We start from the raw sequence: 26,598 nt of genomic DNA on the forward strand, positions 1-26,598 counted from the left end.
ATATTACACATTTTTAATTATATTTTTATTGATTATGCTATTACAGTTGTCCCAATTTTACCCCTTTGACTCTCTCCACCCAGCACCCACCACCATTGTTCATGTCCATGGGTCATGTGTATAACGTATAAGTTCTCTGGCTACTCCATTTCCTATGTGTACTTTACATCACCACAGCTACTCTATAACTACCTATTTGCACTTTTTAATCCTTTCAGTGTTCACCCATTCCCATACACCCCCTTCCATCTGCAATCATAAAAACATTCTCTATAGCCATGATTCTGTCTCTGTTGTTCTTGTTTGCTTAGTTTGTTTTTTTAGATTCAATTGTTGATACATACGTGTTTTTTGCCATTTTATTGTATATGTACAATATATGCACTTAAACAGGGAACACTAAAATATATAAAGCAACTACTAACAGAACTAAAGGAGGGAACGGACAAAAACACAATTATAGTAGGGGAACTAAATATACCATTGACAGCTCTGGATAGATCATCCAAACAGAAAATCAACCAGGAAATATGGGCCTTAAATGACACATTAGGCCTAATGAACATAATCAACATTTACAGAGTCTTTCATCTCACAACTGCACGTTATACATTCTTCTCTAGCGCACATGGTTTATTCTCAAAGATAGACCAAATAAAGTGGGGAAAAAACATAAATATGTAGAGATTAAGCAACATGCTACAAAAATAATGACTGGGTAGAAGTATAAATAAAGGGAATGACCAAAAGATGCATAGAGACAAATGAGAATGATAATAAATTGTATCAAAACTGTGCAATGCAGGAAAGTGGTCATAAAAGTTTATATTTTTATAGGCCTAACTTAAGAAACAAGAAAAATCCCAAATAAACAACCTAGCATTACATCTCAAAACATAAGAAAAAGAATAAATGTACTCCAAAGCCAGGAAAAGGAAATAATAAAAATAGGAACAAAATTAAACAAAATAGAGAACAAAAAGTCAATGTAAAAAAATTAATGCAATAAAGAGCTGGTTCAGTGAAAAGATTAATAAAATTGACAAACAATACATCTGATAAGAGGTTAATACCCTAAATATATACAGAATGCATACAACTCAACAAAGAAACAAACAATCCAATTAAAAAGTGGCCACAGGACCAGAGCAAACACTTCTCCCAAGAAAATACACAAATGGCAACAGGCATATGAAAAAGATGTTCAATTTCACTAGTTTAGGCAAATGCAAACTAAAACTACATTGGGATACCCCCTCACAACTGTCAGAATGGCTGTCATCAACATGACAAGTATGTGTTGCAGTGACAATATGTGTTGCAGAAATTGTGGGGAAAAAGGAATGCACATTCAATGCTGGTGGGAAAGCAAACTAGTTCAGCAACAGTGAAAAACAGTGTGTAGGTTCCTGAAAAATTAAGACGATAGTTACCATATGACCCAGTTAACTCTCTTCTGGGTCCCTACCTGAAAAATTTGAAAACATTTATCTGTAAAGATATATGAACCCCCATGTTTATTGCAGCATTACTGATGGTTGCCGTGACATGGAAACAACCCAAGTGTCCTTCAATGGATTATTGGAAAAAGAAGATGTGCTACATAAATACAATGGAATAATACTCAGCCACAAGAAAGGATAAAATACTGCCATTTGCAACAAAATGGATGGTTACACACAATATGATGCTAAGTAAAATATGTCAGAAGAGAGGTCAAGAACCATGATTTCCCTCACATGTAAAATATAAAACTGAAGAAATGAACAAACAAGGCAAACAAAAACTCATGGACACAGACAACAGTATGGTGGTTACCAGAGGGGAAGGGGGATGCAGGGGAGGTAGTAAAAGGGTGAAGTGTGTCAAATATATCATGAAGAGGACATTTGACTTTGGGTGGCAAACACAATGCAAAATATAGAGTGTGTATTATAGAGTTGTACACTTGAAACCTATGTAATTTTATTAACCAGAGTCACCTGAATGAGTTTTAAAAAAAGAACACAACTTGAAAAAGGATACAGACAAGGGGTTGCTTCCCACATAGGCATTCTGAAACGCTACCTGAAAAGACAGCTAGCTTCCTCACAATCAAATGATCAGTTCCATATCAATCCCAGTATGAAACAACCTGAATATAGGTCTTGTCTCTTCCTTTCAAGTCACTACAATCCATTTATCTCTTTGTTGAAATATTCATTGTTTCTCATTTTTGTGTGATTGAATGTGCCCTCTATCCAATGCCATTCCTACATGTACATATTGGTACCTTATTCACATCAGATGATAGTAACTGGAGTTGATGCTGCATAAATAGGGGCTTAGCTTCCTTTCCCTTCTGATTTGACCCAATCAATGAGACCACCTTCAGCTCATCCACATCAAGTTTACACTTGTTGTGGTCTTGCTTCCACCCAGGCAACCTCACTTGAACTAAGACTCTGGCCCATGACCCTCTAAAAGAACCATCACTGCCTTGAGAGTTCTGCCACTCTTCCTGTCTCTACACACCGGACTGGTACTTTGCTGTCCTCTTCCATACCCAGAACAAATGGTCATCTTCTGTTCCCACTGTGAAATAGAATTTGGAGTCTTCATTCCTCTCTGAGGAGCCAGCTCTAGAGATGTTTGAACAGCTCTGATGTTTGAACCATTTCTTTTACTCCCTCGTCTCTCTTGTTCATAAAGAGGAAAAGTAGAACCCAGAGGTGACACCAATTTATGTTTCAAAATAACGTAATTCTTCCTGTCCCAAAACAGAACATAGCTCAAGTTCTTTTTACAAGTACAAATTGAGGGAAAAGAGAACAAAAATGGAGGTAGTTTTGTCCAATGTGTACACACATTGAGTCTCTGTCATTACACTGAAAATAATAAATTCTTAAGCAGACACAATTTAAGCAAATAGTACTTTGTATTCCAATCAATTTACTTAAAAGAACAGTGAGACACTCATCAACATGTCCCGACATAGAGATAGACAAACAATAATGAAGAAAGTATTCTGATCCTCTAAGGCTTCTGCAGTCTGCTTCCTTTACAGTTCCAGGTTTCTACGGTGAAAATGCAAATAACCCAGTGGCATCCTGCCAAAAATGTCCTGTGGCCTTTGCCCTCAGAAAGCAAAAACATTCACTTTAGCCTTTGCATCAAATTATAGCAAGCTGGAAAACAATGTATCCCTGGGTGGAAGAAACTACTACTCTGTCTCCATCCCTCTGGAGGAATAATACAGCTCCCACAAAATCCATGGGAGTTAAATAAATGTTTGCTAAAAATAACACTGGTATTTGGAATTCATTATTAAGGTCTTGTAATGGATTTTTCAGACTGTTCTTCAGATAAATCTTCTGACCACCACCTGATAAGCAGGAGAAATGTAGAAACTCACACTGCCATGATTAACCTGGTTTCTAAGCTGTCGACATGTTCTGTGGTTTGTATCTTCCAACTTTGAAGCTGAAAAGCTTTTCCCAGGAAAACACAAGAATGTCGTGCATTGTATCACTGTAGCACATGATTATTTATCACATTACTCCTCTTGATTCTCAAAAATAAATTCACCATATGTAACTCTGGAATAATCTGCATAAACTGTAAACTGCTATACAAATACAAGTTATCACCCTCATTGCTATCATCTTCATTATCATTGTCATCTTCATTATCATCATCTTCATTATCACCATCATTCATAATAATCTGTCATTTTCTCTCCAGAACTTCCCTGTGAATCACTATTTCCTCTCCTATATACAGACACGTATCACCTCATGCCTGAATATAAAAATGCATTTTGTAAACATTTTTTAAATCCATGTTTTTTCAGCCCCATCCACTCTACATAGCACCACCAGATTTATCATATTAAAAAAAAACCTGCATTTTTGAAACCCTCTAATTTAATTCAATAGTCACTCATTGAGAACATACCATGTGTAAACACTATGAGAAGAGCAAAAACAAACAAGACAGAAGAGCAAAAATGTATATACAAATTATTATAGTCCTAGGCAGGACTAGTAAGTGACAGCAGAATTAAAACACTGCTGTGGAAACTCAGAGATGGTAAGGCTTACTTTGAGTAGGTTTGCAAAGATTTAACTGAGGTGGTAGGATCTGGAGGTGGCTTTAAAGAAAAGGATGAATTTTTAAAGGTGGAGACAGGTAGGGAGAGCCTTAGGAGGAGGAAACTGTAGTGGAGACACTCAACCAGAAGAGTACAATTTGGATATTGCAAACAACAATTGAATGATTATGTCAAAAATGTAGAGTGTGAGAAGCAGTGTTTCCTATATCCATTTCTACTGTAGGTCTTGTAGGTTACAAAGCATCCTCAGGCCATCCACCATTCAGCAAACAGGTTGTAAATAATAGGAGAAGAGTTGAAAAAATGGAGGAAAATATAGGGTTCCTTTACTCTTTTGTATCAGATAACTAATAAGAGAAAAGTTGGAGACAGTTGTTTTCCTTGTAAGCTGGTTTTCTTGCTGCTCTGTAAATTTAATCTAATAACCTGTCTCTGTTTCTATGAGCCTCTGGCAACCATGTTGCCTTCAAGCAAGAAACAGGTCATGTTCTTTTTTCAGCACTGCCCTTTGCCTTTGGGTTTTACTGTCCCAGCTCAGACACAGATTATTTCCCCTGCCTTATCTCTAGTAGCTGTGCATCTATGTGCACAAAAGTGTGGGGTAAAAAACACACAGTTTATTTCATTTTGTCCTGTGACTCTTGTATGCTTTTCATTCTCTGGTCATTGTTACTTTTATACTTGCTTGTATCAAAACTCATGCTTTTAGCAGGTATATGACAAGAATTAAAACACAGAACATAATTTTATTTTAATTAAATTGATGGCTCTTGAATGAGGACAGGACTGGTGTAAAAAGGTTGCAATTTGGAACAGAAGAGATGATAAATACTGCTCTTTGTGATGATAGAAGACTACTTTTGATGAAGGTAAAATGATGTTTAAGTCCTCAACTATGAACTCCCTGCTATTTTATATTAAACAAGACCAGACCAACAAAAAGGTAAGTCACTTATTGAGAACCTACCATGTGTAAACATTCACTATGAGAAAAGCAAAGTAACTAAAACAAATATTCTTTACCATCTTGATGCTTCTTTGACTTTCTGATTTTTCTCTTTGCTTCTCAAGTTGTCACTAAAATCAGTCCATCACACCTGCTATTGCTCCAGGGCTCTTGCTGGAGCAACTTCTTGCTCTTTCCTTATATCAACGCTTGAAAAACCACATTTAAGTACAAAGTCTTTATAAATTAAATTTACTAAATGCACAAGTAAGGGCACATGTTCATCACTGGATTGTACAATATAAGAATTTTCTCTTAGTATTTTATGCCATTATTTCCTTTTATTTACATTCTGATATGTTTTGATATCCTTTAATAACAATGCATTCAACAAAACATGTATTGTAGGTTAGTGTACATGAATTTTTTAGTTTCCACTACTGCTATTGCTCTATTGCTCTCACCATAGTTCTTAGGCATCTAATGACTACTCCAGAACAAGAATTCTGCAGTCAGCTTGCAGAAGTTCAAATTCCAGCACATATACTTACTGTGTAATATTATGTACCTCAGATTCTTCATCTGTAAAATGTGAAGAATAATAATATATCCAGGATTGTTATGAGCTCAGAAAATTAATTGACATGTCGTAAATACTACTTAGGTGCTACTTACTGTTATTAAGATTATTGCTATGGTTTATAGCAATAAACCATGTGATCTATCCATGTTGTATAGTATTTCTTAGTGGACTGGTTAATAAGCTTCTTCAGGACAGTGATCAGCTCTTTAAAGTGCTTGAGATCTACGGTTTCATGAGATCTATCCATGTTGCTGTATACAAATGGACTATTGTTTCTAACTTCTGCATTCTATCATATACTGTGTGTGTCCACCATATTTCACTTCTCCTTTCTTCAAGCTAAACTGCCTCCAACTCCCCATCCTCACAAGTGCCCCTTGTATATGCCTCCGGACCTTTGTAAAAATATCTCTGGGGTGTAGACTCAAGAGCAGCATTGCTAGATTATAGCTCATGTGTACATTTGGTTTGAGTAAATACTTTCAGGTTTATCCCAGAAGAGCTGCCTGCCCCAAATCACAGGCCTATAGTAATACAGAAGTATGTATGCATCCTTACATTCCCAGCAACCTTGCATTATCCATGGCCAGTCTGATGGGGATAAAGTTACAATTATATGTTACCTCTTCACCATAATCCTAAATTATCTCCATATTAATAAGTGACAAAACTGAGACTTGCACAAGTGTACACAGCTAATAAATCCAAGTTTCAAACCCTACTGGTCTAGTACCAGTTCACTCAGGATTAGCATTGACCAATATCACCTCTGCTCTTGTTTATGCTCACTTTATTCTTATCCACTACTCCTCTTGACGTTTAAACATGCTCAATACTTTTATCTTAAAACTACCCTTTTTTGGTTTTTGTTTTTATTCACACCACTGCTTTAGATTATTTCACTCCTTTATAATCAAGCTCCTTAGAAAAATAAGATAGTATTCCCTTTCTGCCTCTACTTTCTTACCCCCAATTCACTCATCATCCTCTATAATCTCTCATCACTCTATTCTCTCATCACTCTAAAAAAACTACCATCATTAACTTTCTTGAAAACCAATAGCTTATGTCAATCCCATCCTGCTCAACTCCTCTGTGGTATTTGACTCTACTCTCATTCTGGAATTTCCTTCTCTTGACTCATAATACAATTCTCTTTTGCTTTCCTCTTACTTGTTGTCTTCTCAGTCATATTTGTTGCTTTATCTTTTTGCTCAAATGTTGACCTAATTGTCCCTCTCTCCCATTATCCATTCCCTATATACACTTCAATACAAACACTTTAAAGAGCTGATCACTGTCCTGAAGAAGCTTATTAACCAGTCCACTAAGCAATACTATACATAATACTCCAAACACATTTATAGAACTCATAGTGACCAGATACAAATTACTATACAAAGCACTATGGTACATTATGTGTTTGAGGAAGCACATGAGAGAAGATTCATTTGTTAAGGTAATTTATTAAGGTAGATTTCTCAGATGAGCTATGTGTTGAAGAAGCTGAGAAAAATGAAATCTCTCATCTAACTTGGAAAAGATGATCATTTTAACATTTTTCAAAGACTGCCAAAGACAATTCAGCAAGCTACTTTAGTAATCAGTCCTGTGGTTTTAACTATCCTTCAGCTGCTTTAATTGAGTCACCCATGAAATCATGAAAAATATGTCCAAGCTCAAAGTCAATAGGCTTTACCATCACTGTGTACATGATCCACAGCATGACCAATTAATTTTCCTCAACTTTTATCAAATGCTAAAATGGATATATTTGAAGGTGGGTGAATATTATTTTTATAAATAACATTTTAATGTGCAAAAAAGCATTCTGTGAATGGTGTTTGCTTTTTTTTCTTCAGGCTCCACAGCCATGAAGTCATAACCACCCAGAGTTAGTGTCACACAAAGTTGGTTCAAATTTCTACATGGCCTTTTACCAGCAGTGCAACCTTCTGTTTATTACTTGAAATAGGTCTTCCCTTCCTCATATATATGGCAGAAACAATTATATAAACATACACCAATTAAAATACTGTTGTAAGAATCAATGAGATGATTTGTGTGAAAGAGCCTGGCCTAAAGAGGGTTTTTACTAATTTCTTTGGTTTCCATCACAAATTGGAACTATTTTTTTGCCTCTTTTACTCTTCATTTATATAGCAAATAAATTATGACTTCAAAAAAAGAACTTTAAAGTCAGGTTTTTTCCCCCAATTTGTTAGCATTATGAATGTACAGCTATACCTTGTACCTCACTGCAGCATATCGTGTTTGACATTCCCCAGAAAACTTAAATACATATATCTTGGGTTGAAGGTACTGTATGCTATCACTGTAAGATTTATGACAGAAATAATTATAAAGATATTGCCAATCCATCACTAAGATGGTTTTGCACACTTTTCTGCTTCTTATTCTCACCTATCTATTCTATTTTTTAAAATATTATGTGGTTTTTTTGTTTGTTTTTTTTTACTATAGAGAAGATAGGAAAAAATACAAATCCAAGTAGGAAATGTGCAGGGTAAATTATACAAATAGAAATTAGATGGATATTAAGATTTAAAAAAATAATGTGTTGTGGGAGCCCATATAAAAAATGGAAGCTTTATAGATAAAATATTGGATTGGCCAAAAAGTTTATTTAGTCCATAAAATGGCTCCAGGAGTGCTTAGCTGTCTTTAACTTCATTCGAAACAATTTTATTAAATTTTATTGTAACAGCTATCATATCAGTGTGCATTTAAAAAAAATGTATTAAATTGGTGAATTTTTGTGTAGCCATTTCAATATAGAAGAAAATAAGCAACATTTTTGGCATATTATGCTTTATTATTTCAAGAAAGGAAAAAGTGCAACTGAAGACCAAAAGAAAAAAAAGATTTGTGCAGTGTATGGAGAAAGTGCTGTGACCGATCAAACGTGTTTAAAGTGGTTTGTGAAATTTCATGCTGGAGATTTCTCGCTGGATGATGCTCCAGGGTCGGCTAGACCAGTTGAAATTGATAGTGATGAAACTGAGACATTAATTGAGAATAATCAACATTATACCACATGGGAGAGAGCCAACTCAAAATATTGAAATCCATAGTTATTTGTGAAAATGAGAAATGTGTCTTTTAGTTTATGGAAAAAACTAAATGGAGCTTTGGGCCAACCCAATAGTTAAGCTACCGAGATATCTCTGAAACCCATTAAGAATAAGATGTTATTAATGGAGTAGGCTTAAAATCAGTAGCCATTGAGGAGCTCCAAGGTAGGCCAAGGCTAATTTAGTGATAAAATGTAGTGCTTCTTGGGGAAAGAAATTAATGTACTTTTTTGTCCACTGAAAATGACTATGTAAGATTCACTGCAGAAATAAAGATGTTCATTTTCCTAGGAGAAGAGAAGCAAATGGATTTCAAGGAGATCAATATTGCTTGAAGAGCAGAAGAAACATGTAACATAAAATCTAGTTCACTTGGGATTCATTCCAAAGGTGAAGAAAGTGGTAAACATTAGGGAAAATCTCTGTGAGCTGTATTTCACACCCCCCTGTAAATTTGGATGGGACCTAATCTACAAAAAAAATAATGTAACTCTATATAGAAAAAAACTTTAAAATTACAATAAAGATCTTGTTACTTTTATTTCCAGAGAGTAGCAGTCTTATACAAATGTGCTATTTTTTTTTTCCTTCTGACTTGTTTAATCTCACAGTTTTCAGTTATTGGCTTTATCTGGTATGTCTCCTTCAGCAATTTCTAAATTTTTAAAGTTAAGATTGCTTTGCATTTAAGATGCTTTGGCAAGGATTATAATGAGAATTTTAAATCCGAGCAAAATCACTTGAAGTACTAAATGAGGCCATCAAAGAGAACATACACCAGATGGAACCAGTGATTGATCTAAAGCCTGGAGTTTTGCTTTTAATCTCTTGTTTTCCCGCAAATGCAAACTTTGCGAAATCTTCTCTCTTCTTAAAGACTTAAACTAAAATACATAGTTAAAATAGAGGCACTATACATTCGGTATTTTACAGAATGGAAAGTAGGAAATATCGTGGCACATCCTCATCAAGAGACAAGGCACTCTAAAGAGAATATGGATGCATCCAGTTGGGGTTGCTGTTCCATTGCTAGTCTCAGGTTCACTTTTCACTACTGGATGGAGGAGGGTAGTCCTAAAAGTTCTCATGATCCTAGCTGATGACGTGTGTCTGAGCCTAAGATTGCTCATCAAGATTCCTAAACTACATTTCTTAGCTCCCTGCCACCTCCCTTCCACCTCAGCTCCCTTTTCATTCTCTTCTTTCCCCGTTTACCAATAGAGAGGATGCTAAAAATATAGTAGAGGACAGCATGGAACAGCTAGAAAGAATATGAGTGCCTGACTTGCTTCATAGATGTTAGGCTTTTCTATGAGTAATAAATATATACTTATTGTGGTAAGACACTAAAATGCTGGGTTTGTATATTATTGTCGCTAGCCTAACCTTTTTGCACCATATTTCCTTGAGAATTTTGCACAGACATGCACAATAAATACACTGACAAGGAAATTGTGGAATACAGACAGTAGCCGTTTGAGCCCGGAGAGGTTCAAACTGGGAGAAGGGAGGTATTACTGAAGGAGATATTACTAAGGAATGCTATAGACTGATTGTGTCCTCCAGATTTCACAAGCTGAAGCCCTAACCTCTCATGCGACTTGTTAGAAACAGGGCCATTAAACCTGTGATTAAGCTTAAATGAGATTGTAAAGGGAGAGTCCTGATCCAATAGAACCGATGCCATTATAAGAAAAGGAAGAGAAACCAGAGCACCCTCTCTGCCATAATAATAATTGCCAGAGGAAGGGTGAGAAGAAAAAAAGCAGGGTTAAAAAACTGAAATCTTTCAATGATATGAAAATTAATACTATCTGGTAGAATCTCTGACAGCCCCAAAATAGGTATCTTCCAGAAAGAAAAAGTAGGACAGATCAACTAACAATATGAGGCCTGCCAAAATGGAGAAAGCATCTGTGAATCATTGGGTTAATGAAGCACCACCAGTATGTAAAAGGCTGATTTGATTTTGGCAGGTGTTTTAGGCCACTCATTCTCAAAACTTTGTTTCTGCTCATTATTCCCTAGTGACGATTCAGTGCTAGTATTGCCTTCCAGTTCCCAACAGATTTCCTCTGCTGATGCCAACAGTGTTCATCCATAGGTGTCCCTGAAGTCACTGTTCAATTCTTAAATGTTAATGCACATCTATTTGGGGGTATTTTTAAATGCAAAGAATGTAAATAAATGCACCTCACATAAGTCATTTTTAAAAAGTTTGAAACTTTTTAAAGGTCGACCACATGCAACATAATCACTAATAAGAAAAGGCCATTAACTGTGTACCAAAGAATTCAAAAGGCAATGCAAAGCCAGAAGTGAAAGATAAGCAGGAAAAAAGTTCAAATCCAACATCTTCAGTACATTTTCCTATGGTTTTGTGATCGTAAGAACTATTTTTTTAATATTTTTATTTTTTAAGGATTTTATTGATTTATTTTTAGAGAAAGGGGAAGGGAGGAAGAGAGGGAGAGAAACATCCATGTGTGGTTGCCTCTCATGTGCCCCCTGCCCAGGGACTCGGCCCACAACCCAGGCATGTGCCCTGACTGGGAATCAAACCAGCAACTCTTTGGTTTGCAGGCCAGCACTCAATCCACTGAGCCACACCAGCCAGGGCTAAGCACTCATTTTTAATAAATGTATTCTTTAGTGGATTTACTCTAAGCCCAATTTTCACCTTGCCTCTTTAATCAAATACCAAGGTGGGAAAATAGACCAAGCCAACTCTATGCCCCTGGTTTCTGCTTCTCCAATTCCATAATCTTAGGGTAGATTTGCCAATTTGATGATCTTTAGGGTTATAGCTGGGGAAAAAATGAACTGGAACTTCAACTTCCTTTAGACTGGTTATTATTTTGTAGTGGCTCTCTACTTTAATCTGTGTAACTTGAGCAGTCATGTTCTACAGCTTCCCCCAAAGGGAGTTGTTACTTTTATTGGGATGGGACTATATTTCCAAATTTACTTTTTATAAAGATGCCCAATTCCTACTGGATTTCTTATTAGATCTCTGCAGTGTGGAACCTATTGGAACATGGATTATGTGCAATTCTAAATGTGTGATAAAGTTGAGCCCTGCTTGCAGAATAAACTAGCATATTGCAGTTTTTTAACTACAAGCCACATGATATTTCTGCAGTAGAGACATACCCTCAGAGAAAATAGGATTGAATCATGGATAGTGAGCTGTGAAGACATTATTTTCTAGCTAGAAGGCAAAACGCCTGCATTCAGATAGGTGACGTCTATCTTGTACCCTCCACGACTACTTGCAGATATGAAAGGACAGAACCATCTCACAACACCTCATGCTCAAAACCAACTTCAAATACAACTGGACAACATGGGCCATAAACACTGACTGATCTGAATGAAAAGGCATATAATTGGATCAAAATGAAAAGTTTCTTCTGGCACAAGTGTATTAGATATAACAATGAAATAACTTTAAAATTACTGCAAATCACCCACTGAAATCAGTATATTGCTTAGCAAGTTGTATGTTGCATCATCTGTTTCATATACAGCAGCATTTAGGACTTTCTCATACATAGAGAGTATGAAATATAATATAATCTGGTAGATGGAATAATGATCATTTCAGTGTTTAGTCCCTGACAAATATTTAACATGCAACCTATTCACGTTCTTTGGAATTCTGAAAATAAAATTATCTTGAATTTTTATTTATATCTCTAATGCATCTAGATTTTAGCTTCTGAAAGGAAATAGTTTCTGGGCTCTGATGACTCCACATGGGTTTAGTTGGTCTCTACAGTGCTGAAAGGCTAATTTGACCATGGTTCCTCTGTGAGTTTGTGGCCCCAGACTTTGTTTACCGTGGCTTCAGCTGGACTTCTTACACTGCTTTCAGCTTTCAGGCACTCAAGCATTTCTCTGCAACTTACCTGGCAATGCTCACTCATACTACATCCTCACTCCTCACTCCTATTCCCTGACAACCTGTGAATAATGAGTGAGTCTTCCCTGGGTGATTGCTTTGTGAAGAGAAATGAATAATTTATTTGATAATCATAGTCATCTATCAGAGTACGCTTTTTTTCTTAATAAGTAATTTTGCTATGTTTGCTTAAAACTCATGCTGAATTTTTCATGAGTTGGATGAGTGCTTTCCAGCATCTGTTTATAATGTCAACTAATTTTTTAATGAAATGGAATCTTGGGAGATGAGATCAGAAAACCTGGATGTTTAAAAAGATATATTACCTTTATGAATGGGGGCTCTCTGTGCTTGAGTGATTTCACTGTTTTCAAATGTTTTGTTTAAATGATCACATGCTGTTCAGCATATTGTGCATCATTTGCACACTTATTGAAAAATCAATTTGTACTTAGTGCTTTGAAAGATGGGAATCATGAAGCTGAGTACTTACATTCAAGATGTTACTTGATGAAAATATTCAAGTATTTTCAACGAGTAATATTGGCATGTCTGAGCAACTAAAATCTCCTATTTAAAAGCCAAACTTCAAACCTTAAGGAACAAGCTACTGTGTCTGAGAATATTAAAGGTACAAGAGAATGTTTTATTCACTGAGTGATCACTACTGAGAAAATGGAAGATTAAATAGGAGAATACACATCATAGAAATGGACATTTTAAATAAATATCTTATTAAATACAATTTACACATTTTAAGGTTTTTTAAATTGTTCAAGTACAGTCATCCCATTTTTTTTCCCTGTTGCTCTCCCCTGCCCCAGCCCGCCCAGCTCCTTCAGTCAGTCCCCACCCTGTTGTCCATTACTGTGCGTCTTTTTTACATGTTCCTTGACCAGACCCTTCCCCTTCTTCCTCCTCTTATCCCCCTCCCCCTCCCCTCTGGTCACTGTCAGTTTGTTCTTTATTTTCATGTCTCTGGTTCTGTTTTGCTCATTTGTTTGTTTTATTCATTATATTCCACTTATAGGTGAGAATATATGGTATTTGTCTTTTGCCACTTCGCTTATTTGACTTAGTATAATATTCTCCAGTTCCATCCATGCTGCTGCAAAGGGAAGTTTTAATATTGTAAAATATTTTCTGCATAGTACTTGCAATTTCAAAATACTTTTTTTTGAAAAAAATTTTATTTTTCAAAAATACTTTTAAATAATTACCTTGTTTAATATTTTTAAGTAATTGGAAATTTATTGTTTTAACATAAAAACATATTTAACCTAAAGTACAATATATTTAATTTTTAGAAGCTTAGTAGCAACAAAATGAAGATAAATGCATTTAGTTCCTCAGTTCATATGTAAATGAGAATTACATTCAGTAAATGTGTTTTGCTGTTGATGTATAGTAATCATTTTAGCTTTTTTCATTTAAAAAATATAGGATCTAGGCCTGGCTGGTGTGACTCAGTGGATTGAGTGCCAGCCTGCGAACTAAAGGGTTGCCGATTTGATTCCCAGACTAGGTCACATGCCTTGGTTGCAGGTCAGGTCCCCAGTAGGGGGCGTGAGGGAGGCAACCACACATTGCTGTTGCTCTCCCTCCCTTTCTCCCTCCCTCCTCATCTCTAAAATAAATAAATAGATAAAATCTAAAAATATATATAGGGTCTAGTGGTATTCAAGTAATTGTATTACAATTGAGTTTTTGACTAAAATGTGAAGATATAAAGGGAAGAGATGTCTTACTTAAATTTGTATCATCAGTGCCTGTGGGAGGCCACTCTGTGTTGCATGGGCCCAGCTCCCACTGGGAGATACACAGGACCCATGACCATGGATAGGTTTTCCCGTGGGGAATCAGGCTGCAATGTACCTAGGCCGCTATGAGTCTTGCTTTTTGCTAAAACTCCTTCACCCTGAATTGAGGACATTCACTGCAAAGCAACCTCCTAAAAACCATGCTAAACCTTCCAAGGATGAGTGTAACTGGTCCAACTACTTTTGCCTTTTCATTTTCAAATATCCCTCTTCTGTGATGTGATTACCAGCATCCTCTCCTTTGTTTTCTGTATAAGGTAACCACCTAAAGAGAGCCTGTGCATAGTTAATGAGGACCTTCTTGTAATGTGCCCAGTAAGACAATAAAAGCTGATTGGAGTGAGGGCCAAGACTTTTGCTCCCCTTGAGAGAAAAGCCATGCCATCCCTTTTCCTCCACCAGATTCAGTAATTCTTGTGAATGTCTCATTTTCATCCATAATGACGTGGACCTCACAAGCCGTGGTCTGCATCAAGTGCCTAGTGTTTGGTGTAGATTAGGCTGGAGCTAGTTGTTGCAAGAAGGTTTGCTAATTGCAAATGAATATAAACACATAATTTTTCCACTACTAATAGAATAGTGAAAATGATAACTTAAGAATAAGGTTGTGGCAAGACTTAGTCCAAAATGGATTGGATTGAGGGAAAATGTGGGTCAAGATTAATACAAATAATAACGGTCAGAATTTAAAATTAGATCTCCGCTTTTAGTACAAATTTTAGGGTTTAACTTAGAAAATGATAACAGGAAATTTGTATAGTGTTCTATAATTTAGTAAACAATTTTACATTATCTTATATGTTTCTCCCTCCTGGAATTTGGATATTAAATATTTAATTTCATTTACTCTATTTAATTGAAGGATATTAGAGATAGTGGAAAGCATGTAAGAACTCTCATCTTAAGTGTACAGCATAATTTTTTTACAGATATATGGGCCTGAGTAAACCACACCATCAAGATATAAAACATTTCCAGCATCCCATAAGCTTTCCACTATTCTTCATTCATTATAATAGATTAGTCCTTCCTATTCTTATACTTCACTCATAGAATCATAGAATAAATAAGTATTTGTATGTGACTACTGTCAGTATAACATCTGTAAGTCTTATCTGTGTTGTAGCATATACCAGAGTTGGCAATTTTGTAGTGTAGCATAGTAAGAATATACCAATGTTTATCCATTCTCCTGATGTTTGCAGTTTTGTGTTGTTATTCATAAAACTGTGAACATGTTGTGCATATGCTTTTGTTGCCATATGCATTCATCTTTTATTGTAACTGGGAGCAAAATTACTCGTTAACAGCTGAAATTAACATAGGTTACACATATACATAGAAGATGATGAACAATTTTTCAAAGTGATTATACAATTATATACACCCACCAGCAGCGATTTATATTCCATTTCCTTCAGATTCTTGCCAACACATCATATTGTCAGTCATTTTTAATTTCAACCATCAGGTGAATATCTAGTAATATTTGATTGTAGATTATCCTAATTTTAAAAGTGAGAGAAGGAAATTTAGAGCAATTACATGATTTTCCCATAACTGCATATATATTGTAGAAGCTATGACCCCTATCTTGGTTTCCTGATTCTCTATGTATTGTTTTACTTTTTGTATTACACCATGCTAGTGTTTGTCCTTTCGTCTTCACTTTCCTTCTGTCTTTCCTTGTGTTTGTAATTTCCATTATAAACATGCAGAAAAGTGGAGAGGAGTATAAGAAACAGCTGTATATCCACAACTTAGATTTAACATTGACACTTTGCCATATTTATGTGTTTTTGATAAAAATTTAAAAGTAAATTATATATACCATGACATTTCACCTTTTTCATTATGCACTTCTGAAACTGGTGCCAATCACATGCCATCATCAAACAAAAAAACCAGGAATACTTGTTTGTTTGAAGTCTAAATATCATAGAGCATGGCAGAGCTAAACATTCCCTTATTTGACATTTATTAAAACTCTACCATGTGTCTAGATGCTGGGTACAGTGCAAGTGCAAGACAATAGATACTACAGCAAGACACCAAAAACTTCATTTTAAAAACTAAAAATACCCCAGAGAGGAGGAGAGCTCATCTAAAAAAAGAAAAATATGAAAATTGCTAGTATATTGAGCAAAAAAAAAAAGCAAATTAAAGAACTCATCTTGGTCTTGTTCTTTAAAAGAATTGCTGTTAACTACACAGTCTTTTTCTCAGATATAATTTCCATTCTCAGTAGGAATTGATTAACCTTTTATTGTTACTATTATTACTAATGAGTGGAACACCAGAGGAAAGGAGCCTGTATTAATTCTGAATAGAAAAGCGGATGAAGCACACACTGTTCTCAGTGCAAAATTGCATACAATTTTTCTTGTTGCTCCAATTAAAATTTGGGTTTGTTTAAATATTTATGGTGTAAGTAGAGCAAACATGTGCAATAAAAGTTTACTGTATTTTTTTTGGCATCTATTTCCCATAAGGACTTGGGCCACTGAGGGGTGGTGGCCCACTGCTCCTAAAATAGCACAGAACTGACAGCTGATTGGAGATTGCTGCCACTTTCGTTTTTTACTTCTATGGGTCTTAGAACTACTGACTACCATGTATAACTTCTCAATAATTTTGGGGTTATTTAGAGTTGTATAACCATTACCTTAAAAAGGAAAAGTAAAATCAAGGATTACTACCAGTTAGATAGAGACTTTTTTCAACTGAATAGGAAAGAAAAATAAAAATGATTTCTTCTTGAGAAGGAATTGCTCATGGCCATTTGCACCTTCTGTTCATTACACTTCTGCCAGCTATCTCTGTAAACTATTGCCAATCTGTTTCCTCAACATTTGCTCTTTTCTAGAGGTTGTACCAGGAGCAGAGTGGGGCCCACTTGCCAACCACAGGAAGAGAGCACTTAGCTCAAGGCCATGAGGAGAGTGGGTTTTGACGATGGCTGGTTCACAGTGCTTTATATGAGTACACGTAATGCCAGTCAGACCCGTGCTGGAAATTATTTCCAGAACTGAAGACAATTTCAGAAAGCAATTGTTTTTGCCTACAAGATTCATTGATTCTCCTTGGTGTTCCATATATTGGTGAGAATTACGGTTCTCTTGTTGGGTTGTAGGAGGAGAGGCCAGTGTCAAAAGATGATCTGAAATAGAAAGTCTGCACAAAACCAGATGTTTATAAGTATGACTTCCTCATCATAACCAAAATACAGTTAAAAAATTAAAACATATCACTTCAGAATCAATAGCTACTCTGAAGCCAATGTAACACAATTATTCTGCCTCAAATGCATAAATTTGGTTAAAAAGCTAATTACACTTCCAACTCATTCTACTAGAATTTAAAAAGAAAAAGAAAAATAATAGATTCCACTGAATAGCCTTTGGGTAGATGCTAGAATATTTGGAGTCCTGAGGTAACAAGAAATCCAGGCATCTTTTGACAGTCTTCTCTTCCTTTCAACCAAGTTCTGAAGGTGAGTGACTTATACCAGCAGCAGCAATGGTTGCCCAGGTGACAGTTCAATTCTTCTTCTCCACCCCCTTGTGATGTGTGAGTGAGTCGGGGTACAGCTTCTACGTATCATTTTTCTAAGGCCTTTCCTTCAGGGCCACGTCATTCATGGGTGAGCACACAGGATGCCTATGAGGAATCCAGCACAGTTGTGCCCACACTCCTGAGACTGGGCCTCCCACATTTCCAGCATCGAGGAGTGTGGCCTGAGGTGGGCTGCGTACAGCAAGGTAAAGAATTGTTTATTATAATAGGAGATTAGGGTAGCAAAGGAGTGACTACTAGGCAACAAAGAAAATTCTAAATAATATAGGAGTGACAAAAATAAGGAAGAACCCCTACTACCAAGGCTGAGATAGAGCCCCAAGGAAAATCTTACTTAATATAAATCCATTAGCATTTGGTAGAAGATAAGGAAGAATTAGATACATTTAAAAATGTTAAAATTATTACTTTGTCAAAAAAATATAAGTATTACTTTTTTTGATAGGCAAGAAAGTAGAAAACTAGGAAGAGTAGGACAATAAAAATATGAGATTAAAATGTGCAAATATTACTGTTATAAATTTACATTGGTTTAAAGTTTGAACGCTTCAGCTGTTCAAACTGTTTAAAAACATGGCTACATGCTCTTTACAAAAAATACGTCTAAAAGATAAACTATGCAAAGCTTGGAAGTTAAAGAACAGAAAAGTGTGTATCAGAAATAAACCAAATGAGGTTGCTCTACTGACATCAAACAAAACAACTTTAATTCAAAAAACTTCATTACAGCATCTAAAGAACAATAAAAGATTTAATTCACCAAGAAGATATGAAACAATTCTAAACATACAAACATAAAATAAAATATTCAGAAGACATACAAAGCAAAATTGAATTATATGAAGAAATGATCAAATCTACCACCATAGCAGATGATTTCAATATAGGCTAAATCACTGCTGTGTTATAGAAAATATATAACAGAATTGAAAATACATTTATAAACTACTAAAAGCATAATTTTATCCACACACAGGTGCAGATCACACTGCCTAATGACTACAATAAAATGGAAGTTCATAACAAAAAGATGTTTTAAAAAAATTTTATACATTGAAAAGATTAGAACACTTTTAAAGAACTCAGTAATAAGACTATCATAATGTAAATTTAAAAATCCACTGAAGTAAATGACAGTGAAATACTAACATATCAACTCTTTAAGATGCAGTGACAACAGACCTGCAGGGAAAAAAGCTTATCCACTACATTTTAAGTAAGAAATTTTGAAAATTAATGTTAAGTGTTTCACTTAGAACTTAATAAAATAAAAATATAGTAAACACAAATAAAAAAGGAAAGAAATAACATAGCTAAGAACAAATTTTTAAATAAAAATAAAAACACAATGGGACCACCAACAAAGTCAAAACTTACTTCTTTGGGAAGAGTAATACACTAAACAACATCTGGTAAAACCTCATGAAAAAAGAGGAGAGAAGGCAGAGATAAATAGTATTTGAATGCAAAAGGAGATGTAATTATAGACACAAGAAAAAAATATTAACCTCATACCGATATAATTAGAAACTTAATAAAAGGAATATATTTCTTAAAAATATAACTTACCAACTTACAAAAAAAGAATAGAAAGCCTGAGAAGTTCCATAAATACTTTTTTAATTAAAGCAGTTATTAAAAATTTTCCCACAAAGAAAACACTGGACAGTTTTAGAGGCTAATTCTATCTAATTTTCAGGGGAAGATCATTTCAGTTTTGAACACAGTTTTCCAAAAAACATAAAAGTAAACAGTTTCACTTATTTGATGAATCTAGAATAATCTTAATATAAAATTGGAAAAAATACAGTAAAAGAAAGAAAAAATCCCGACCAATCACTTACTTTATTCAATCATTTACTCATGTAAACATAAATGCAAAATCACAAATAATATATTGGCAATTACTAAAGAATAATGTGTTGATCAAGTAGGATTTATTCCAGAAATTTAAGAATGGTTCAATATTCAAAAATAAATTAATGCAATTCACCAGATTTATGGAATTAGGGGGGAAATTATAATTATGTCAATTAATGAAGAAGAACTTGATAAAATTAAACACACACTCCTGAGTTTAAAAAAATTGCAAACTAGGGAAAAAACTTCTATAACCTGGAAAAATTGACAACAGTGCATTATAAAAAATATACTAGTGAGAGGTTAAAAGACTTTCTTTTGTTACTTAAGCAAGACAAGGATCTCTACTGTTGTACGTTTTATTCAACATTGTGCTAGATGTTCTAACAAATAGTATCAATAGTACATCCTAGCTAGAGTATAAGAACAAAATAAAATGTAAGATTGAAAAGTTAAAAATGAAATTTCAGCTCTAATCATATCAAAGGTGGTTGTGTATAAAGAAAATCCCAAAGAACACACAGACAAATTAGAATAGATTGCTGGATCAAAGATTGATTACACAATTCATTTGCATTTCTACATACCAGCAAACAGCAAATTAATTTTTAAAAAATATTTTAGGTAGCATGAAAATATTAAATACATAGAAATAAATATATAAAAAAATGGTGTGAGGCCTCAATGCAGAAAACTGTAAAAACTATTGAGATTTTTTTTAAAAAACCTAAGGATAAAGAAGGACTGGAAAATACAATATTATGAAGACATCAGTTGTCCCAAATTTATTTATCTATTCAAGGCAGGGCCAAAAATACTCACCAGATTTTCATTTGGGGACTGTGATAGAACTTTAAGCAAAATTGATCCTGAAATTTGTATGGAAATACAAAGAACTGAAAATTTCCAAGTAACCCTTGAAGGAGAACCAAGTGAGATAAAATGACTTGCTCTACTCTATTCCAGGCTCATTAAAGTACAGCAATTAGGAAGTGTGGTGTTGGTGCAAGGATGAACAAATATACAAGAGGAATATCCAAATATATAAAAAATTGGAAGCTCAGGAAGAGACTTCAGACATATTTAGTACTTGATAATTGACCAAAACCTCACTTTCAAGAAAAATAATGTCTATAAATTAATAATGAAAAAGATAGGCAACTCAGTTGTGAGCAGAAAAAGGGCCAAGAGACTTTAACACACTATTTGTAAATGAGAATATCCAAATATAATATATGAAAAGTTTTCGACCTCAATAGTAAGCAGAGTAACACAAATGAAAACCACAATATACTATCCCAGTTTAGGGAGTAAAATGAAATAAACATCCTCTACCCTGTCTCCCTCAAAGAACTGCAGCTATAAAACATTGGCAGATGCCTGGAACAGCTGTTTGAAAACACAGAAAATTAAATATCAGAGAATGATTGCAGGGGACCAAAATTACAAGTGTCACTGAATTGTCAGTAAATTTGACATTTTGTTCTCTCAATATTCTCTGAACTGAACTCACACACAGATGACCCCTCAAAATGAGCACCAGTCAGAATTCTTCTAGTTCTGGCTTGAGGACCTAGAAAAGGAATGTCTAATGCTCAGAGAGAACAAAAAACAAAATTGTATTCATCTTGGTTTTTTTTTCCCTTTTTCATCTCTCCATTGTATAACACCCCATGCCCCTGAGCGCTTCCACGGTGATGATGGTGATGGTGGCAATGACGGTAAGGAGAACCCACAGGAAAAAAGTGATAATTAGGCACTTCCTCTTCAGTTGGTGAAGCTGGGTTCCAAGAGGATGGAGCCAGTCCCCATATTTTTTTTCTCTCTGTCCTCCTACCACTTGGCCCTAGATGTGAGCATAATTGTAAAATTACGTAGCAGATAGGGTTATTAAGCCCCAGACTCTAGCCAGAAGATGAAAACAGTACTTGACTACTTATAGCAAAAGTAGTAGCAATATAGTAAAACGTATGACAACATTGGGAATTGGGAATATACAGTTGTAAAATTCTTATACTGTATGTGAAGTAGTATAACATTTTTGGAAGGTAGGTTGTGATTAAAGATAAAAGAGATATGTTATCTATCACTATCGTTATGTATGGTTGTATATGTATATGTGACAACACATATACATATATAACCAGTAATATGATAATAGTGGAGATAAATCATGAAAAATATTCAACTAACCAAAAGGCAAAAAAAGATAAGCTAGAACAAAGAACAGAAAAAAAATAAGCAAGAGGGTAAATTTTATCAAGAGTTACATTAAATATAAAAAATCTAAACACCAATGAAAGAAGGATTGGATCAAAAGCAATTGATCTAATGACCAATTGAAAACAAAATTGGATAAAAAGCAAGACTCACCTACATGCTATTTATAAGAAACCCACATGAAATATAGAGATGTAGTTATATTAGAAGTAAAATGATAGAATGAGATATACCATGCAGACACTAATCAATATGGAGCTGAGATGTCTATATTAGTGATTGAGAACATAGAGTGCTACCCAGGGATAATGTGGGATATCCTTACAACTCAATTTACTGCCAAAGTTACTATAATGTTATCAAATCTCACCTTGAAGCATTCAAGTAAAGAATTAGCTCCTCTATACACCTCTATACTAAAAATGGTTTTCCTGTGGTTTAGGGATTTTATTTTAACTGAAATTAAAGAGAATGGGAATAAGATGAAGCTACATAATACTAACTCATAATAGATTTTCAATATGTATAAATGATTCTAACAGGCATCACTTTATCACTGTTTTCTATATCCAAAGGGAATTATTTTAAGATAGTCTTTCTTGATTAATATTGGAGTATCATTTGTGAAGTGTCAAAAACCCATGAAGTACTGGTTAAATATGATTATACACCAGATTCTGAGAGTTCAGATTTGTTTCACTGATGCATTTATAGAAAACGAGTAGCTCAGGACTACCATATTTTCTTGAATTATCTTAAAAGAATGTTTTATTTAAACTAAATTCTTTGTGTGTTTTTATAATAGGTTAAGTTTCATTGTGCAATCAGTGATAACTGACTTACAACTTTCACTGAGTCCTTTTAATGAGAAATACATATTTTAGTGCCTAGTATAGGCCTTGCTGTTTTATAAACTTATTCTATAACTTCATTTTGAAAATGTCAGTGGAATCCAGAAAGGGGATCACCTGAAACTTTATTAGCCCTCTGTGCCTCACTGTGAATTAAGCCTCAGTAACATGGCACAGAACATCAGGACCCACAGTTAGACTGGAACAATCCTGAGGAGTCACGGCAGTCAGTACCCCTGTTTGACACTGGAAGGAATGAGGCCCTGACCATGCAGGGGCTGAGATGACATGGATACTCGCTCATGGTAAAAAGACTAGACTTACTGAATTCTGTCCTGGAGTTCTTCACTGCACTATGTAATATGATTAATATTTTAATATATTTTATTGATTATGCTATTACAGTTGTCCCATTTTCCCCCTTCACTCCCCTCCACCCTGCATACTCCCTCCCACCCACATTCCCCCCCTTTAGTTCATGTCCATGTGTCATACATATAAGTTCTTTGGCTTCTACATTTCCTATACTATTCTTGCCCTCCCCCTGTCTATTTTCTACCTACCATCTATGCTACTTATTCTCTGTACCTTCCCCCGCTTCTACTCCCCTGTTGCTAACCCCCCATGTGATCTCCATTTCTGTGTTTCTGTTCCTGTTCTAGTTGTTTGCTTAGTTTGTTTTTGTTTTAGGTGTGGTTTTTAATAACTGTGAATTTGCTATCATTTTACTGTACATATTTTTTATCTTCATTTTCTAAGATAATCCCTTTAACATTTCATATAATAAGGGCTTGGTGATAATGAACTCCTTTAACTTGGCCTTATCTGAGAAGCACTTTACCTGCCCTTCCATTCTAATGAAAGATTTGCTGGATAGAACAATCTTGGATGTAGGTCCTCAGGTTGAAGAAACGTTTGATTATGAAATGTAATATGATTAAATTTAAAGAGATTCAAGTTAGGTAATGCTCTAACCTGTGGAATGGAGAACAGGGGTGTCTTGGAGAACAGAAAGGATCAAATCAGTTGGTTCCCTAAGGAGAATTAAGGGCAAATAAAGAGGAGGGTGGGTGATGGAGAAGAGGTACCAATAACGAATTCCCTAAGGAACAGCTTTATCCTGGGCAAATGTTATAGCCATATAGCATTTTAAAACAGCATCAAAGCTATTGTCAAGACCCATTCACAAAGTAAAAATAGTACAGATGGTGCCCTTTCAAGGTTACATCCTTTCATGTACTCTCTATGGCTGTTTTATACAGTCAAGAGGATTCTGAACAGTGCTTTATTTTAGCTTTGCTGTCATTAAGTCCTCATAAGCTTAATTATTTAATATTCCTTAAGAAACATAGCTTGGAATAATTACTTCATTAGAAAAATTTAGCAGTGTGGACTGGACATTTGAACATTCTCGAATAGATTTTTGTTCTAAAGTTGCTGAATGTTTTAGTTGCACTTTTATTATGAGAAACACGTTTTATGATGTTTTGCACATCAGATGAAAATGAGCATACTTTGAAAATGATGAATCACTGTACAAAATGCAGAGTACTTTTGATAATTTTCCTTGGAGTTATTCTGCCTTTTCAGTAACATTACGTGCATGTTCTGTGTACTCAGCTAATCTTGTCACTTCTACTTCCTCTCTGTTTTTGTTTTGTTTTGTTTCCTTTTCACATTTAACTCTTTAGGGAGAACTGGGCTTTCTGATATCCTGGTGAGGCCAGGGCTGAGGCACTGCTCACGTATGCCTGAGCCCAGAGTCAGTTTTCTTCCCTAGCACGGGAGGTAGCCTGAATGCGGAGTTTGGGTCAAGGATGAGCAGGACCAGCAGGACCAGGGTTTGTAAACATTTCTTCAACCCGACGAACATAAATACTTTGAACAAGCTCTTCGTGAATAATAATAAAAGTTCAAAACATAAAATAATGGTTACAAAAGAAAATTGAGCTTTTTTTGAATCTTAAACCACACTTTGCAGATTCACTGTCATATAAGCTTCCCTTATTATTGACTTAGGGACCAAGAGAACCTACACTAAATATGTGGCATCTACTCTTGTTCAATATGCCTCTTCACTCCTGCTAAATTTGTGCATCCTTGGCTAAATATGTCAGGAATTTAATCTAACCTTATCATACCTGTGTGTGTGTGTGTGTGTGTGTGTGTGTGTGTGTGTGTGTGTGTATTAGTGTAGTCTTCCTGCCAATCCTGAGCCCAACTGAAACCCCCTTCCTTTTGCACACTCAAGTGCCTTTTCTGACTCCTGTTAACTTTCCAATCTATAGTCGTTTTACATTCATTGTAGACAATGAAACTTGGAATCATTTTTTTAGTGTACAAGTGACTCTAAATGTCAAGGTGAAGAAAGTAGAATTAGGTTACGTGTGCTAAAAAATATCATATACTGTAATATTCAAAATACAGAACTGTGATCAAACATCAGTTCACTGATGAGACCGATATTCTAATGGCTCTCTTTAGATGTCCCAGCTTTCATCTACAGAAACAAGACTTCCTTGATAGTACACAGATCTTCTAGTCAAATGGTATATATTATGTCCTTGAAACTGTTTGCTAATTGGTAAAAATATCAGTAAAGGATACAAATAAAATATCTTAATTGTAATTACTAGGCAATACACTTAGATTCTCAATATAAAATCTAATAAAACACTATGAAATTAAGAACACACCCATCTGGGCACATCAAAAATTATTCAGAAAGGGGGTGCGAGAATGGGAAAACTCAAAGGACAGGGTATTTAATGCTGATACAGTAATAAACAACTATATGATTTCAGTCCCTTAATGCAAGATTGAGGTTGTGGGTTGGTAAGAAATTGCGATGTTCGCAAATTCAAGCATCCAGGCTCCAGGGACACCAAGACAGATAAAAAGAAAACCCATAGAGAAGGCACATCTGCTATTTATGCTTTGGTTTGCTCACGTAGCATGGTTTAAGCTGATCAAATGCCCTGCAATATGTTTAGTCCAGGAAGAGGACACTGGTTGGTGAACATCACCAATCTCTGCCATACCCATCACCGATTCTAGTAAGTACATTCAAACAAAGTATTAATTTAAAAATTTTCTTTTGAGGGAAATTGAAAGAAAAATGTAGGCAGTTATAGACATAATCTAGAGATGATTTGACCAAAAAAAAAAGATTTTGTTTGCCATTATCTGATGATCTCCAATGAAACTATGGTTAATTATATTTGATGTTTTAAGAGAAATGATTATGTTTTAGAGATGATCTATAGGAGATGAACTTTAGCATTTAAGCAAAAGACTAAATATAAATGTGCTATTCAATAAAAAATAGCAGACACATTGTGATAAAAGCAGCTCAACACTTAAATCCTAGACTAGATGATCAAACTTTAAAAGCCAGCATTTTAATAACTGTCTCCCCAAGTGTATCTCAAGTGCACTCTATTAGCAAACATGACAGTCCAATTATTTCCATGCTGCGTAGCATTTCATGGTGGCCTACTGCCAACAGAAGAATATGGGGTGGGAAACATGCCAAAGAAGTTAACTGATTTTAAAAGCTAAAACATTGCTAGTGTTGAAAATTTAGAGTTTATGTGAGGCTACGGCCTTGACCCTGTTTAATCTCATCCGATAAGCAAATGTGTTGGCAC

The sequence above is a fragment of the Phyllostomus hastatus genome, unplaced genomic scaffold, assembly GCF_019186645.2.
Source record: "Phyllostomus hastatus isolate PE091 unplaced genomic scaffold, TTU_PhHast_1.1 phas_contig_40, whole genome shotgun sequence".
Classification (NCBI taxonomy): Eukaryota; Metazoa; Chordata; class Mammalia; order Chiroptera; family Phyllostomidae; genus Phyllostomus; species Phyllostomus hastatus.